We start from the raw sequence: 16,472 nt of genomic DNA, 5'->3' as shown, positions 1-16,472 counted from the left end.
ATATCTTTCTGCTGGAACATTTAGTCTCTGATCATTAAAGAGCATATCTCATAACCTCGCATCAGAAATCTGAAAGGCATGACATTTCAGACCACTACTGAGCGTACATAACATAGGGCCAAACTCAGAGGAGTTGTCAGAGGAGTTCTTTTGATCATCTTCTCTCTTCTGCACTGTGAATTATCTTCCCTGCTAAAAGACTGACTTGCTACCCTCCTTTTGTATGATCTTTATGCTGTTTTATGCCCTGTCACAACAACTGCCACTTGTATATTACCATAAAAGTTTTGCCCTAGCTGCATTCATTCTTAATGTTCCTGTTCTGGGGTTCTGCTTACCACTGCAGCACCCCATTGTGGCGCTGTCTGAGGAATAGCTCCACCCAGTCTGATGCTCCCTTCCTTCTCTCTCTCACTCCAGGAATTGCAGTGCTTCCTCTTCATGGCTCGGCCCTATAGCCAGGTCACTATGGGGTTTCCCGTTTCCAGAGAATCAGAGTTTCACTAGACTGGCTATCGTTCCCAACAGTTCTCCAATTCAAGGCAATGCCACTTCCCCAGTAACTAGTAGGGCAACCGTGGCCACGCACTACCCTGGATTCCAGTCCAGGGACCCAACTAGCTGAGGTCTGTTCCACCCCCAAACCCTGCTGTTGTTTTCCTGGGCTGCTTCCTATTGCACCTCTATCAGGCTTCTTTCTCCACCTCTCCTCTGGGGAAGCCCTTCTCACAGGGCTAGGATCCTAGGACTTCTACTTTCTGCCTGTGTTTCCTCCTTTTCCCTCTCTAAGCCCAGAGAGTGACTACAGGCATCCACACTGCAGCCTTCTTCTGCCTTAGCTTCCGGGCCTTATACCAGCCCCATCTGCTCCTGTCTAGCTGGGCTCCACCCTCGGTCAGTGCTTGCCTGTCAAGCCTAGCTCTCCCTCAGGTGTGGCCTATCAGGTTACTTAACCCTTTCTGAGTTTCATGAACCCTTTTCAGGATGAACCCCATCAATGTTCCCAATGGCTTCAAAAGCCTGTTTTGTTTTTTTTTAAAATGTATACCGTCATTTATGTCACTTCAGAATTTGGCCCATAGTCCTGGTCAAATTGCATCAGTTTTGAATGTTCCCAGCCTTTAAATACACACAAGCAAGATTATTTCACTTGTCAGTTGGACTTGGTTTTTGACCTTGGCTTGCTACAGTAATTTTCAGCAGCAGCAATGAGGAACGAAAGGTTCTGATATTCCAAACCAGTTTTCAGCAGACATATATTTTTGAAATATGTCTTTGCTGAGAAAATAAAAATTGTTTCTTTGAAAAGCTATTTCAAGAATAAATTTAACAATTTTATGACGCTGTTCATCCCTAGTTTCAAACTCATCTGGTACAAAGATGGGGGAAAAATGAAATTTGCCATAAAACAAGCTACCCACTTTTACTCAGGCATGTTAGCTTCTGGAGGCCTGTGCACTTGGTTAATAACCAGAAACACTGAGACTTAAACAATCAGCATTTGAACTTTATCCCCTACTAAAGACACTACATAAGCATCTTTTCTCAGCAGAGGAAATTAATGTGATTGTCTTATCCCCACACTCTGATCCCTAACTAGAGATTCAGATATGAACCTTTATATAACTTAATTACCATAGAGAGCTTTATTTCAAAATCACCTTCCTCCAAGGCTAATCATTTCTCACTGGGAATTAGATTTTTCCAGCAGGAAAGCTTTGACTTCAACAGGTGTCTTTATCTAGGATATGGTCATTCTAGAATAACTAGTCCATTATTACGTAGGTGTTTAAATATGGATTTAGGTGAGAATCTTAAGACTGACCTTTTCAAACTAAGAAGCCTAAATAAATATGAAAATTTACTCAAGTCAGTTTGGACATCTTTAAGATTATTTGTCTTTGACAAATATTAACTAACTCCAACAACAAGTAGGCAAGTGAGATAGGCAAGTAGTCTTATCTCCAGTTTACAGATGGACATCTGAATGATACAAAGGACTTGGCTACACTTGAAATGCTACAATTGCTTCAATGTAGACACTACTTACGCTGACAGGAGGGTTCTCCCCTCAACGTAGGTAATGGACCGTCTCAAGAGTGGTAGCTGGGTTGATGTTTACAATGGAGACTTAGGTCGGCTTAACTACATCTTACAGGGGGGTGGATTTTTTACACCCCTGAGTGACATAACTGGGTTGATCTAATTTTCTAGTCCAGACCAGTCCCAAGGTTAAGTGAGTTGTCTAAGGCCATAAGGGGAATTGGTGTAAGAGCGATGATTAAAACTCAGGAGTTCTTAGCTCCCAGTTTTGTGCTGTTAACATTGGATCAAAAACCTATATAAATAGTACATTTCACATAAGGTGCTGAGAAGACCAGTCCTATGCTGCTCTTCCAATCAAGTTGCATATAATACCCATATAAATGCTGTGAATTTCTTATGAACAGAGCCAAAAGTGTGAAGGGTAGTATTACACAGAAACAAATATTAAAAGGAAAATTGAAGAGGAAGAATATACCCAAAGAGGACTTGGAATGAATCAGTTTATAGCTGGCTAAGGACAGTTCCATTCATACATAGTTATATGCTAAATAAATACTCTGTTTTTCCGCATTCAGGCAAGTTACTCTGTTGATGAGCAAGGAGCAGAATGAGAAAAGATGTTTTTTGTTTTAAAATAAGTTCTGATTGTTTAAAAAAAAAAAAAAGGATGGGAGGAGGAGTGAGGAATGAGGAGCCGCATAACAAGTCTGCGTATGCTATTACATGAGGAAACAGTGACGTCAAATATTATCCACATTAAAAAAGTTTTTGCAGCCATCCGGCTTTTGCACTTAGGTTTTTGGATGCTACATGTTAATATTTCTCTACATGCTAATATTCATCATGCACATGATTCTGGAAACTACAGAAGAAGAAGAACTGCTTAATGGGACTAAATCGGGGGGTCCAGATAATCTTCATCCAAGAATGTTAAAGGAATTGGCACATGAAATTGCAAGCCTATTAGAAAGAGTTTTTAATGAATCTGTAAACTCAGGGGTTGTACCGTATGATTGGAGAATTGCTAACATAGTTCCTATTTTTAAGAAAGGAAAAAAAAGTGATCCGGGTAACTATAGGCCTGTTAGTTTGACATCTGTAGTATGCAAGTTCTTGGAAAAAATTTTGAAGGAGAAAGTAGTTAAGGACATTGAGGTCAATGGTAATTGGGACAAAATACAACATGGTTTTACAAAAGGTAGATCGTGCCAAACCAACCTGATCTCCTTCTTTGAGAAAGTAACAGATTTTTTAGACAAAGGAAACGCAGTGGATCTAATTTACCTAGATTTCAGTAAGGCGTTTGATACCGTGCCACATGAGGAATTATTAGTTAAATTGGAGAAGATGGGGATCAATATAAAAATTGAAAGGTGGATAAGGAATTGGTTAACAGGGAGACTACAGCAGGTTCTACTGAAAGGTGAACTATCAGGCTTGAGGGAGGTTACCAGTGGAGTTCCTCAGGGATCAGTTTTGGGACCAATCTTATTTAATCTTTTTATTACTGACCTCGGCACAAAAAGTGGGAGTGTGCTAATAAAGTTTGCGGATGATACAAAGCTGGGAGGTATTGCCAATTTAGAGAGAGACCGGGAAATCATACAGGAAAATTTGGATGACCTTGTAAACTGGAGTAATAGTAATAGGATGAAATTTAATAGTGAGACGTGTAAGGTTATGCATTTAGGGATTAATAACAAGAATTTTAGTTATAAGCTGGGGACGCATCAATTAGAAGTAACGGAGGAGGAGAAGGACCTTGGAGTATTGATTGATCATAGGATGACGATGAGCCGCCAATGTGATGTGGCCATGAAAAAAGCTAATACGGTCTTGGAATGCATCCGGCGAGGTATTTTCAGTAGAGATAAGGAGGCTTTAGTACTGTTATACAAGGCACTGGTGAGACCTCACCTGGAATACTGTGTGCAGTTCTGGTCTCCCATGTTTAAGAAGGATGAATTCAAACTGAAACAGGTACAGAGAAGGGCTACTAGGATGATCTGAGGAATGGAAAACCTGTCTTATGAAAGGAGACTCAAGGAGCTTGGCTTGTTTAGGTTGAGGGGAGATAGGATTGCTCTTTATAAATATATCAGAGGGATAAATACCGGAGAGGGAGAGGAATTATTTAAGCTCCGTACCAATGTGGACACAAGAACAAATGGATATAAACTGGTCATTGGGAAGTTTCGACTTGAAATTAGACGAAGGTTTCTAACCATCAGAGGAGTGAAGTTTTGGAATAGCCTTCCAAGGGAAGCAGTGGAGGCAAAAGACCTATCTGGCTTTAAGATTAAACTCGATAAGTTTATGGAGGAGATGGTATGATGGGATAACATGATTTTGGTAATTAATTGATCTTTGACTATTCATGGTAAATAGGCCCAGTGGCCTGTAATGGGACGTTAGATGGGGTGGGATCTGAGTTACTACAGAAAATTCTTTCCTGGGTATCTGGCTGGTGAATCTTGCCCATATGCTCAGGGTTTAGTTGATCGCCATATTTGGGGTTGGGAAGGAATTTTCCTCCAGGGCAGATTGGAAGAGGCCCTGGAGGTTTTTCTCCTTCCTCTATAGTACGGGGCACGGGTCACTTGCTGGAGGATTCTCTGCTCCTTGAAGTCTTTAAACCATAATTTGAGGACTTCAGTAGCTCAGACATAGGTGAGAGGTTTTTCGCAGGAGTGGGTGGGTGAGATTCTGTGGCCTGCGTTGTGCAGGAGATCGGACTAGATGATCATAATGGTCCCTTCTGACCTTAGTATCTATGAATCTATGAACTTCTGGCTGCCCAGGAGGTAACAGGAAATAAATGTCTGAATGAAATAGTGGTCTAAAATTGCAAGGAAAGAAAAGCAAGCAAAGCCGCAATCTACAAAATGCCCTTCTAAGTAATGAAGACAGCATTTTGACAAACATGAAAGAACCTGTAGAAGTCAGTAATTTACTGAAAGACACTGATATAATTATTACTAGCTGTGAGATACTCGTGACTTTTGTTTTAAAGTTACAGTGGCTGGACTTTGTACTTCCGACAGAAACCCATTAACTATAGAAGAAACCTGGTTTTCTTAAGAGTTCAATTAAATCCTCCACAAAAAGATTATCTCATTAAATTGGGAAGGACACACTACAAATTACTTTTTAACTGCGAATAGCTGACTGAAAAAATATTATCCAACAATATATTAATGGGTGTCTCTTTGTCTCATGTTACCAGAAAAGATGTAACGCTCTGAATAATTGCAATTATAAAATCATATATTTTATGTGCTGGACTATATTAAAATTTAAACCATGACTCAGAAGATAATCCCAGAATAAAATGTAGTATAACAAATTATTTTTTAAATATTTTTAAAAAGGTGTATAGTATTCAGAGCTGTGCAAAATTCATCTGCATTTGTTTGCAAACCTTTTGGCTTTGTTTTCAGTTTACCTCTGTTCATTTCCTCTTCCCGCCTCCAAAAAATAAATACATTAAATAAAATAAAGTCCCTTAATTTCTGTTGAATTTTGGACTTGAACCCAACAAAACTTAAATCAAACATATTTTATACCAAACTTTTAGAAACTGACAAGTTTTGTTTGGTTTTCTGCTAATAGTATAACCTTTATTCCTTTCTCTTCAGGCCCTTCTTCCTTCATCGAGGAGCAGCTGTTCTCATGAATGGAAATGGGTCTGGGAGTCAGGAGATCTGAATGCTATTCCTTGTTCTGCCACTGACTCACTATGTGATCTTGGACAAGTCATTTAATTTTCCTGTGCCTTGGTTTTACCCATCTGTAAAGGATAATAATTCTCCACCATTACAAAGTATTTTGAGATCTAGGGATATGAATGAGAAATCTCCCCCTCCTCCCCTTATGCTGAAGTAGTACTTTACTCCAAAAGTACTTTATCCCACTGAAATCATAAGGTTTGCTGATGGAGTAAGGTACTGCTCAGTATTAGTGCCAGATCCAGTCATCCTTACTATGTAATTATTTATTTGCCTTGTCCGTCTTCTGGAAGAAGGGGTAGTGGCCAGTGACTTCTCTTCTCTGACACTGGGTAGTAGGGAAGGGGAACTTTTAGAAGAGCAAGTTATTTCTACTCACATCCTGCTCTCCTCTTCCCCAAATACTCAAGAAGGATCTTCTCCCCCAGAGATTTTGCAACAGCAGCACTCAAAAGTCCCCTTTCTACTGCTGCTTAACCTAAATCGCAGGCTGAAAACAGCCCCCTTGTCTCCACACTGTTATCATTATATCAACTCTCATTGTCCTAAAAGATTCAATTTGGGGAGTTGGAGGTGGGTCTTTCCCTCCACCTATAACTTTCACAACAATTGGAGGCTGTCCTGTCCTATGAAGAGACTTCTTCCCAAAACGCTGTTTTTTCTGTTGCTTTTCACGGAATGAAGCAATGTGCTTGCTCTGCCAGTCTTTACTCAAATGCTTTTGATTTAGAGACACAGTAAAATTCTGCTGACATAAGCAATAAAGTAATTGTATAGGGCCATTTTGAAATCTCTTTTGAAAAACTGACACGAAGGCTATCGCTTTGGCCTTAACATCTGAAGTGTTTGCAGATGCAAGACTCGGGCCTGTTCTGCCTCCCACTTAACCATGAGATGATTTGGTGTCTGCAGAACCATCACTATTTTTCTTTTCACTGCATCCTTTCTACTTCCTACTATTCCTTCACCCCATTTTTTCCCCTTTATTGTAACTAGATCTAGGTGGTTTTACCACAAAATAGAGTTATAAAGAAGACTGGTGGCCATTACAAGCACTCAGGCTGATCAAGAGAGTAAAATTTTAACCCATCCCAGAGCAGAATGACCACATATCATGCTTAGAACTAAAAACATGTTTGTATGAAACAAATGATAGAAAACAGTGTTCTGCAATGTACATTTGACACCTCAGGAAAAAGGGAAGATGATAGGCTGACATCACTACAGGCACGTCTGTTAGTTTTGAGTGCCTTGCTTGAAAATGTGTCTGTCTTGGGCATTTTCTGGTTTCCTAATGTTTACGAGGGATGTGGGCATGTTGTTTGCTGTGTTTTGAACTTTAATGTTCTTAACAAATAATATGTGCTCAAACTACTGATGGCAGCAGGTGCCTGCAACCTTAACTTGACTTTATCAAAGGGTGGGTGAGTGTGTATGTGTGTGTTGCACTTGTTATCAATTATTACTGTTCACATGAAGTTCCGGTGCCTTTGACTGTTGTAACACAATAATTCTTGAAAGTGAAAATCAATGAGCATTGAAATATAAATAATCCATTGGTAGCTTTCTTTTCCATCACTTACACCTGTTTGCCCTAATTGGCTCCTCTTTATCATCGGTGAAGAAATTTAATTGCAATTCTTCATTGATGTTGCCTCATCTTGATAGCGTAAACTCACCAGCTTTGCATTCAGTGACAAGAAAGAGGGCAAAAGAAAGCTTATTATAATGATCATATTAGCTAACCAGTACGAATATCGCCAAGTAGAGTATGTCTGTCAGAAACACAGAGCTATGTTGTGCAATACACTCAACATATCAAATAAAGCTCCATCATCTTAAGCATAAGAAATTAATATTTTTCTAAGACCGTGTGTTACTTCGTGAGCAGTCTGAATGATCTGAGACTTGAAATACTCTTCTTGATTGAACTAAAGAGTTTTGAAAGTGTTTTAAATTTCTCCCACACACAGACAGAATATGTATTTACACATATGTGCCTGTATATAAATGATAAACATATTTAAATTTAACCACAGGTTTATGAAGCCTTTAAAAGATAATGTACACACTGGGGGTGAAAAGCACAGGTGTGGTTTTGGTGACCGGCTGCCTATGGATGTCATTTGTGTTTCGTAGAAAAAAAAAATGTGGCCCCACATTTGCTTGTGATCCTTCAAGGAAACTGCTTGGAAACCTTCTGCTTCTTAATAATTTTGGCTTGGTGTGGCAGCAGATGATGATAGTCCTTGAAAGTTCTTGCACTCAGCACTGGTCCTTAATAAAATTCGAATACTGTATTGTTCCTGCAATATGCAATTCGTGTGGAATGGTAACTGGCAATGGGGGCCAAAGAACAGAACATTTAGAAATCTGGCCGTAGGTGTGAGTTTTGTTTGTTAAGAGAATTGGTGCAGTGCTTAAAGGACGATTCAGATTTTTTTTTCCTTTATTAACAATAGATCTGCTTTCTGAAGTAAAATGAAATGAGTGGGTATATTTTCCACAGATTTTAAAAGCTATTGCACATTTCTGTGCTGAAGCCTGCTTTCTATTAACCTTGTTTGTAATACAGTTTAAGGCATTCACTTATTTCCCTAATTCAGTCAACCTTAACTTTCAATGAAAGAAACAATTTTTCAGACGACGGATAACATTCTCCCTGCATCATTATGTCTCTTTATAAAAGAAGCTCATGTTCACAATTATTACTTTAAAAACTATTTAGCTGAGGACCCATGCTTTACTTTAATACACAGCACTGAGATAATTTTGTGGTAAAACCAAAACTAAGTTTATTGATAAAGAACAGAGATTTAAGTGATAGTAAACTAGGATAGTAGAAGCAGAAAATGGTTACAAAGAAAACAAAAATAAAACACGCTTTCTCGTATCTAAAATTTAACAGATTACAATCCTGGCCTCAGAGAATTTTTCAGTTAGTTCTCAGCATCCTCAATTCACATGGCTGGGGGAGGATCCACTTTTTACAGACTCAAAGAGCACTGGTCCTTTTGTCACTTAGGTGATGGGTCCCCACAAGGATGTGGACAAATTGGGGAGAGTCCAGCGGAGGGCAATAAAAATGATCAGGGGCTGGGGCACATGACTTACGAGGAGAGGCTGAGGAAACTGGGCTTGTTTAGTCTGTAGAAGAGAAGAGTAGCCTTTGATAGCAGCCTTCAACTACCTGAAGGAGGGTTCCAAAGAGGATGGAGCTTGGCTCTTCTCAGTGGTGGCAGATGACAGAACAAGGAGCAATGGTCTCAAATTGCAGTTGGGGAGGTCAAGGTTGAATATTAGGAAACACTATTTCACTAGGAGGGTGGTGAAGCACTGGAATGGGTTACCTAGGGAGGTGGTGGAACCTCCATCCTTAGAGGTTTGGAAGCCCTGGCTGGGATGATTGAGTTGATATCGGTCCTGCTTTGAGATGGGGTTTGGACTAGATGACCCCCTGAGGTCTCTTCCAACCCTAATCTTCTATGATTCTATGATCTTTTCTCCCCTCTTATAGTTCCAAAAACCTTTGAAATAGATACTTTTGCAAAGTAACTCCAAACTTCTCCCCTGATATTTGTTCCTTGGGGTGCAGGTTCCAGATCCCTTTTCCCATCCTCTTGTTAATTAGCTCTTTCTCTTGGTTTGTTCACTTTGTTTATCTTAAATGGAAATATATTTTTATTGTTTTTGACTTACAAAGCTTAAACCAGTCAGACTGGCAAATCCACATACCTTTTGTCCAGGAGAAAGCTATTTATCCACTCTACTTAAATTGCTTGGACTTAACATATTTTACGCAGATATTTCCAACACACTAACTGTCCATGCACCACACAATATTATTAATGTCCAGGGAATCACCAGTTTTCATTTAATTCCTTACATGATACTTTTTTGGATAAATATTATGACATCAGTGTGTTAGATGTAGTGAAAAGAAAAGGAGTACTTGTGGCACCTTGGAGACTAACAAATTTATTTGAGCATAAGCTTTCGTGAGCTACAGCTCACTTCATCGGAAGCATACCATGGAAAATACAGTGGGGAGATTTTATATACACAGAGAGCATGAAACAATGGGTGTTACCATAGAGACTGTAACAAGAGTGATCAGGAAAGGTGAGCTATTACCAGAAGGAGAGCAGGAGTGGGGGGAACCTTTTGTAGTGATAATCAAGATGAGCCATTTCCAGCATCTGACAAGAACAGTTCGAGGGGAAATAAACGTGGGGAAATAGTTTTACTTTGTGTAATGACACATCCACTCCCAGTCTTTATTCAAGCCTAAGTTAATAGTATCAAGTTTTCAAATTAATTCCAATTCAGCAGTCTCTCTTTGGAGTCTGTTTTTGAAGTTTTTTTTGTTGAAGAATTGCCACTTTTAGGTCTGTAATCGAGTGACCAGAGAGATTGAAGTATTCTCCGACTGGTTTTTGAATGTTATAATTCTTGGCGTCTGATTTGTGTCCATTTATTCTTTTACGTAGAGACTGTCCAGTTTGGCCAATGTACATGGCAGAGGGGCATTGCTGGCACATGATGGCATATATCACATTGGTAGATGCGCAGGTGAGTGAGCCCCTGATAGTGTGGCTGATGTGATTAGGCCCTATGATGGTGTCTCCTGAATAGATATGTGGACACAGTTGGCAACGGGCTTTGTTGCAAGGATAGGTTCCTGGGTTAGTGTTTTTGGTGTGTGGTTGCTGGTGAGTATTTGCTTCAGGTTGGGGGGCTGTCTGTAAGCAAGGACTGGCCTGTCTCCCAAGATCTGTGAGAGTGATGGGTCATCCTTCCGGATAGGTTGTAGATCCTTGATGATGCGTTGGAGAGGTTTCAGTTGGGGGCTGAAGGTGATGGCTAGTGGCATTCTGTTATTTTCTTTGTTGGGCCTGTCCTGTAGTAGGTGACTTCTGGGTACTCTTCGGGCTCTGTCAATCTGTTTCTTCACTTCCGCAGGTGGGTATTGTAGTTGTAAGAACGCTTGATAGAGATCTTGTAGGTGTTTGTCTCTGTCTGAGGGGTTGGAACAAATGCGGTTGTATCATAGAGCTTGGCTGTACACAATGGATCGTGTGGTGTGGTCTGGATGACAGCTGGAGGCATGTAGGTAAGTATAGCGGTCAGCAGGTTTCCAGTATAGGGTGGTGTTTATGTGACCATCGCTTATTAGCACCGTAGTGTCCAGGAAGTGGATCTTTTGTGTGGACTGGTCCAGGCTGAGGTTGATGGTGGGATGGAAATTGTTGAAATCATGGTGGAATTCCTCAAGGGCTTCTTTTCCATGGGTCCGATGATGAAGATGTCATCAATGTAGTGCAAGTAGAGTAGGGGCATTAGGGGACAAGAGCTGAGGAAGCGTTGTTCTAAATCAGCCATAAAATTGATTGACAGAGCCAGAAGTTACCTACTACAGGACAGGCCCAACAAAGAAAATAACAGAACGCCACTAGCCATCACCTTCAGCCCCAAACTAAAACCTCTCCAATGCATCATCAAGGATCTACAACCTATCCTGAAGGACGACCCGTCACTCTCACAGATCTTGGGAGACAGGCCAGTCCTTGCTTACAGACAGCCCCCCAACCTGAAGCAAATACTCACCAGCAACCACACACCACACAACAGACACACTAACCCAGGAACTTACCCTTGCAACAAAGCCCGTTGCTAACTGTGTCCACATATCTATTCAGGGGACACCATCATAGGACCTAATCACGTCAGCCACACTATATCAGGGGCTCATTCACCTGCACATCTACCAATGTGATATATGCCATCAGGTGCCAGCAATGCCCCTCTGCCATGTACATTGGCCAAACTGGACAGTCTCTACGTAAAAGAATAAATGGACACAAATCAGACGTCAAGAATTATAACATTCAAAACCCAGTCGAAGAACACTCAATCTCTCTGGTCACTCGATTACAGACCTAAAAGTGGCAATTCTTCAACAAAAAAAACGTCAAAAACAGACTCCGAGAGACTGCTGAATTCAAATTAATTTGCAAACTGGACACCATTAAATTAGGAATAAAGACTCGGAGTGGATGTGTCATTGCACAAAGTAAAACTATTTCCCCATGTTTATTCCCCTCCCCCCTGCTGTTCCTCAGACGTTCTTGTCAACTGCTGGAAATGGCCGACCTTGATTATCACTACAAAAGGTTCCTCTCACGCTCCCCTGCCCCCCGGCTCTCCTTCTGGTAATAGCTCACCTTTCCTGATCACTCTTGTTACAGTCCTTATGGTAACACCCATAGTTTCATGTTCTCTGTGTATATAAAATCTCCCCACTGTATTTTCCACTGTACGCATCCGATGAAGTGAGCTGTAGCTCACGAAAGCTTATGCTCAAATAAATTTGTTCGTCGCTAAGGTGCCACAAGTCCTCCTTTTCTTTTTGAGGATACAGACGAAAACGGCTGCTACTCTGAAACCTGTCATTACGTTAGATGTAGTGAGTTTGTATCTGGTAACAGCTGTGTTTACAGAATAGTGAGCTCTTTTCCATTTTACATTTCGGGTCACAGGCACATATTTGAAGTATTTGACTATTAATTGAATATTTTTCAGCACTTGCTACATTTGAGGGAAAGGGAATCCTGGCAGGTTTTGCCAGAATGTTTTACAGATTTGTAGATCCTCCTTAGATCCCCTGACTGGTTTCAACAGATAGGATCTGCTAACGAGTTAGTAACTACTAATATAGAAAAACTCGGAATCTTAAGATAGTGTTTCTTCTGTTGCCGACACAATACTTTGACAATATGACGACTGTCCTTTTTGTTCCTGAATTCAATTCCGCTTTTTGCAACATACTAATTGATTGGCAATTAAGGTGAGTTTGTATGAAAAACATTTTACAGAAACATCATTGATGTCCCACAGGATGTTGAAATGAGTTTTAATCTAGTAGAATTTTTACTGTTTTAAATCGTCATTGCCACAATGTCAAAAATCTGATACGTACGTACATACACAAAAAGAAAGATAAAAACATATAGTTGATTGCTTCTAATGAAGGGTTTCTGTTTGGAGATTTTATTTTTTGCAATGAGGTTAACTTTTTTTTATAGACAAAAGTAGTAAGCTGCGCTTGGAAAGTTCTCTTTCTTCATTCTTTGATTGAAAACCACAAATATAATAAAAAACTGGAAGTCAATGGAAGCTTTGATGAAGACAGCAGGGGATGGGGCCAGAACTATCAGGGAAAGTTGCTGAGGTGCATGTCTAACAACACATTGCACTTTCAGCTCACTTCCAGGATCTCTGTTTGAATTTCATGAACATGCATGTACAGTAATAAAGAGTGATCATTGCTCACTAGAGCCAATAAGCTAATCGCAGCATTTCTTGCTATTAGGCATATTGTGCAGTGGTGTAACTGGCTGTTTAAGGATAGAAAACTAGCTGTAAGGTAACGGACAATAAACTAAACTAACCCTCAGATAGAGAATCCTAATACAAGAACGTTGTCCAGATGTTTAGTCCCCATACACAACTGTAAAGGTAAGTTGATTATTCAGCCTAGAACAATGAGGCCTTGACCCTGTTTGGAGAGCTGGGTGATGCTGTGATATAAGTAAAGAGTTTGAAATAATAACAATAAGAAATATGGTGCTATGTCTTCCCTGTGTGCCTGAAGAATGGCATTCCAGCGCTGGTGAGGAAAAACACCCCTCCCTTACTATACAGACCCCCAACTATGTTGAGTGTAGGTCTCAAACAGAAACGAAGTTGTACCATTTTGATGTGTGCTCACAGCACAAGCGCGTAACTTCGACGTGGGAGAGCTTCACTAAGAGCTACATTGTGTTTCTTAAAGGAAAGAGAGTGAGAGAAAATAAGTTATATTCCAGCTATAATCACATTTTGAATAGTGACTGAATAGTGGCTGACACCTGATAGTGGCTCTTTAATGGTAAAAGGGGATTTTTCAAATACGCAAAGGAAAGTTAGGCACCCACTTCCGACTGAAATTGGAGGACCTCAAATGCTATAGTAATGCCTGCAGATGAGAAATTATTACAAGATAGTAACTACCATTCTTTTAAACCTTTTATCTGAATAAAGCACCTCTTAAAGGGAGTTAATTTGTACCTGAGAAAAGAGCTTTGTAAAGCAGGCACTGTGGAGGGGATGTGGAATAATGTTCGCTGCATCATGCCTATTGATCTAAGAATATGAGAGTGTTATCTTGCTAGCCCTGTCATGTCCCATAAGAAGGCAATTGTAATACATGGTAGTAGTTGATTAGTGGTTTTGTTGGCTTTCTGAATGGAAAATATTTTTGTGGTGTTTTATTCATTTTTTCTCTATCCTTGCCATATCCACCAATTATAAATGGGTTGGTCTCCTTTTCCAAAATACGATGCCTGACATAGCCCAAAACTAATGGCCACTGATTTCCCTCAGAAATCCTATATGAATAGAATACGTGGCAGCTTTTTCCTTCTACAGCTATACATTTTAGAAATGTAGCTGAGGAATGTCTGAGAAGGAAACAGAGTGAGTTTGTTCCTTATTTTATTAGGCTTTGATATTCCTCCCTCAATTTGGGTGGGGTATTTTCTTTTAAAAGCTATCCAGGGATATGGATATGGGCAGGGATATGGAATCTTCAGTCTATTTTACGAGCATCTGCTCAGGTTCATAGATTTTTGCTGTAGACATAAGAATCTGAGACTTGGTCTACACCAGTGGTTTTCAAACTTTTTTTCTGGTGAGCCAGTTGAAGAAAATTGTTGATGTCCATAACCCAACGTAGCTGGGGATGAGGAGTTTGGGGTGTGGGAGGGTCTCAGGACTGGGGCTGAGGGTTAGGGTGCGGGGCTGCGGGGTGGGGCTGGGAATAAGGGGTTCAGGGTGTGGGAGGGGGCTCTGGGCTGGGGCAGGGGATCAGGGCACTGGGGTGGGACTGGGGATGAGGGGCTTGGGGTGCTGGAGGGGGCTCTGGGTTTGGGGGGGCTGGGGTGCGGGGTTGGGGCAGTGGGTTACCTCAGGCAGCTCCCAGTCAGTGGCACAGCAGGGGTGCTTAGGCAGGCTTCCTGCGTGTCCTGGCACTGCGGACCGTGCTGCGCTCCGGAAGTGGCCAGCAGCAAGTCCAGCTCCACTTGGTTCTCGCCTGCAGGCATCGCCCCTCCCCCGATCGTGCAGTGCCATTGCTTGGGGCGGGGGCAGCGCGCGGTGCCCCGTGGCCCTCCCGCCTAGGAGCCAGATCTGCTGCTGGCCGCTTCCAGGTCGCAGCACGGTGTCAGAACCGGTAGGGACTAGCCTGCCTTAGCCGAGCAGCACCATCAATGGAACTTTTAATGGCCCGGTCAGTGGTGCTGACCAGAGTCGCCACAACCCAATGCCTTCCATTCCGCAACCCAGTACTGGGTCGCAACCCGCAGTTTGAAAACCACTGCTCTACACTATCCACTTACATTGGTATCACTACGTCGAAAAATCCACACCCCTGAGCAATGTAGTTACACCAGCCTAACCCCCAGGGTAGAGAGCGATATATCGACGTGAGGGACTCTCCCATTGACATAGCTACTGCTCCTTGCTTTGCCGACAGAAGATGCTCTCCCATCAGTGAAGGTAGAGTCTTCACTAAGCACTAGAGCGGCACAGCTGCACCATTGCAGCACTGTAAGTATAGACAAGCCCTGAGAGACAGTTAGCAGGGCCTAAGGCAATTCACTTTTATAGCAGAGGAGGGGGTCGGAGGTTCCTCCATTCCCAAAGAATTGCTAGTGCTGTCATTTGGGCTTAGTCTCCCAGCCTCAATCCATTCTATGAGCCTCCCATCTAGTTCTCTTCATGTGCTCCTCTCATAATGGAGTGGGAAAGAATGAGCTGTACGAGTAGCCCCTACTGGTTCCAGACCTCTTCAGATTCTGGATCCCTCTTGACAGTGGAAGCAGGTGGCAGATGCCAATAGGTGCTGCTAATTGTCCTTATCATCCCCCCATCAGATTTGACCCTCTATTCCATGTTCCTACAACCAGGAAAGGAGACCACCTATGAGAAAAAGGGGGAGCAAGGGGGAGGTAAAAATAGCAAGTAAACATTTCTTTCCCCCAAATGAAAATCAGAAATAATTATGTATTGTCCAAGAGTCTCCAAAACTTGAAAAGTATAACTGAGGGGTGAAGGTAGGTGAACAGCACCCCAAAAAATAACCTATCAAATCAGTTATGTTTTTTCACAGTTCCTCTGAAATTCCTATTCCATTCTCCAGTTCCAAACCTTAACATCCAACCAAAAACTAGGACACAAATAGGATGCTGACAGGATATTTTAAAAGTATATATTAAAACCATGAAAATGAAAAGTTCTTCAGCCCTCGTTATGATAGTCCATATAAAATACAGATCTGATTAACTGAATGTAAAATGTTGACCTTATTACTGAAATTTTGGGACATGGGCTTAATATTTGATCATAACTCATCTGTTGTCATCTGTTCTTAAGCCACATCTTTCCAGTTTCTGCAGAGAGGATTCCCTGCTAGTTTTATGTTTATAATTCAGAGCTTGTTCCTGTTATTTAGGAGTAAACTGTTACTTTAATTTTTTTTTCCTTTTGGTTTTCAGGCGTCTTTCCAGAAAGCAGTTTCTGGATAGACACTTTCTGAAGCCAATCATGAATAAGATGAGAATTGGATCCTGTGTTTGTAAATTAACAGGAATTTTCATC

The 16,472-nt window shown here is 41.2% G+C and overlaps 1 protein-coding gene across 2 annotated transcripts in view; it reads left to right on the top strand.

Moving 5' to 3' along the window:
- The window catches only part of PPP3CA (protein phosphatase 3 catalytic subunit alpha), a 326,222-nt gene that overhangs the window by 197,326 nt on the left and 112,424 nt on the right, over positions 1–16,472 (top strand). The window lies entirely within an intron of this gene.

The sequence above is a fragment of the Natator depressus genome, chromosome 4 (genome assembly GCF_965152275.1).
Source record: "Natator depressus isolate rNatDep1 chromosome 4, rNatDep2.hap1, whole genome shotgun sequence".
NCBI classification, from domain to species: domain Eukaryota; kingdom Metazoa; phylum Chordata; order Testudines; family Cheloniidae; genus Natator; species Natator depressus.
This window is presented reverse-complemented; position numbering and strand designations above follow the sequence as displayed.